We start from the raw sequence: 2,550 nt of genomic DNA on the forward strand, positions 1-2,550 counted from the left end.
GATTTCCTTTTCTCTATTGCTGTAGTAATTTCTTGGAGCTGGTAATGGTTATTCCTCCAAGTTTCCAGCGCTGGTGAATGTTAGCCCTCGCTGCGTGCAGACCAAGAGCAACAAATTTAATCTGCTATTATTCTATGAGGATAGAAATAAAGTTGTTTACCCTAAAAAACGGATAACAATTAAATTTAAATGTGGTTTTAAGGATATGCGGATTAATTCAATACAAATGATAAATGACATTAGATTAAACGGATAAGAGATGTACTCCCTCCGTTTAAAATTGGATGAGGTACTTTCATTTTTAGTCTGTTCCAAAATAAATGACACATTTCTAAATTTGAAAATGATTCAAATTTAAACTCTTTATTTTACCCTTAATGAGAAGATTTTATAGCTAAACAAATGTCATGACCCCACAAAGCTTTTATCCCTTAAACTTTCAAGATCATAAGTTTCAAAAGTCTTCTTCTTTTTTCTTAAACACCGTGCCGAGTCAAACTACCTCATCTAAATTAAAACGGAGGGAGTAATAAATGGTCAAACTAATAGGGAGAGTGATCCCGATCTCGGTAACGCCTTAACGAAACGCCTACCTTCTATCCCTGGCTCGCATTAATTGAGAACTGATGAACTAAAATAAGAATTCTTAATAACATAGAGTATAAGAGTATATTGCCTTGATATACGTATTACAATGTGTCCCATGACTATTATGTCTTTCTCTTTATATAGTAGGGGAGTTTTACCCTAAGTACAATTCTAAAAAAGGTAAAAATCATTTGTTTCGCCGATCACTGATTTTCTACCGACACGAGCCGAGATTCACGTCGTGATATCCGGTTAGGCACGGACATCATGACCCTTTTGTTAGCTGTGTGCAGCTGCTTGGTAATGCTCTTCGAAGTCTCAGTCCTTAAATCGGATCTCGTAGATATGCCCCCGATATCTTCGAGGGCAGGTGTATATCCGAGCCCCGATACGAGGGGTTATTCGTCCTGGCCCCGACAAATTACGGTCACATTCCTGCTTCACTTGGCTCATCGGGAAGTCGATTCATGCAGGGGCCACAGTTTTACCTGTATATAGGTAGTCCCCTCGTTTCCCAAAGAATAGGCTAGCTGAAATGATAGAAAACGACAGTTGACTCCGTTTCCTTCATTCGTACGTTACGATTGGGAGCCAAAATGTCCCATCAATCACGTCGTTCAATCGCGTCGGTTGTTTCCCTATAAAAGCCTCATTTATTTGTCCTTTTTCTGCTTTCCGATCAAACAACTATCTTCGAGCCTTCCAACCAATATCAAAACCTTCTTAAAATCTTCATATCTTCATCCCTGTTCTTCAATCTTCACAAAAATCTCAAGATTTTTTCCCAAAATTTCTTCAAATCTTCATACCCTATTTTTCATCTTCAAAATCTCGTTTTTCAGATACTTCGTCTTTATTCCTCAAGTTTTCAAACATTCCTCCATATGACAATGGTAGAAATATCAAAAAGTATTCCTCAACAAGTTTCCTCTTCATCTTCTCAACCGGCCGCTAGTATTGAAGCGGTTAACCATCAGGTGGTTTCCCTTGAAACAACTTCCCCCATTGCGACTACTAATGAACCAGTCACCAAGCCTCCATTGCCGGTGTTTATCACCGCGGGATGCTCAATTGCAGACGACTTCAAGGTTGAGATGCCATTGCGCAAACAGGACCGAGGCAAAAGAGTCTCGAGATGTATATGTTCTGTGACCGAGGACGATCTTCCCACAGTTTGTAAGGACTGGAATTAGGAAGGTAAGGATGTAGTAGTCCCCGGGCCCGAGGACGCCGTTACTACCCATCTAGAGTGGTACTTAAGTGTTTACACTTATCCCTTCACATTGCGTCCGGGACCCAAACGTTCAGGATTTTTGCAAGAGGTACGAGATGTGCCTCGGACAAATCCATCCATCATTGTGGAATACCATGATCCTCCTCTACTACTTAATAAACAAGAACTAAAATTAGTGCAATAAGACTTGGATGAGGTATGTTTGGATAAGAATGGCATTACTCATCTTAGTGTTTTACAATGGCTCTTATCGGGCGAGGAAACTCCACGACTTGTTAATTAGGTGAGTGCTTAAGAGTTTCTACATGTTTCTTGCATCATTAGCAGTGTTATGAAGGTTTGGAACAAGGTTTTAATTGATATGACATTTGTTACCTTTACTGATAACGTCCAAATTCACTACTCAAAAGTACGCGGACATGGTCGCATGCAATATAATATATCCAACTATGAGTCGGAGTCGAATTTAACGGAGAACAATATGTAGCTGATAAGGCAAGTAAGAGAGTTATCGTTTATTATGCTAAGCCAAACACTTAAAAGGGTTTTGAGAAAATATTTATTTCTAAATGCGAAAATTTAAACTAACCTAAAAAGCAAGTAAAGTGAACAATTGCTACAAGCATGAATACACAGGGAATTACACTCAAGTAACGATCCAATTAGCCTTCGATATTAACTATATATTAGCTTTTTTTTGAAAACTAACAAGACTTCCTAATTGGATT

Source organism: Nicotiana tabacum, chromosome 16 (assembly GCF_000715075.1).
Source record: "Nicotiana tabacum cultivar K326 chromosome 16, ASM71507v2, whole genome shotgun sequence".
Taxonomy (NCBI): Eukaryota; Viridiplantae; Streptophyta; class Magnoliopsida; order Solanales; family Solanaceae; genus Nicotiana; species Nicotiana tabacum.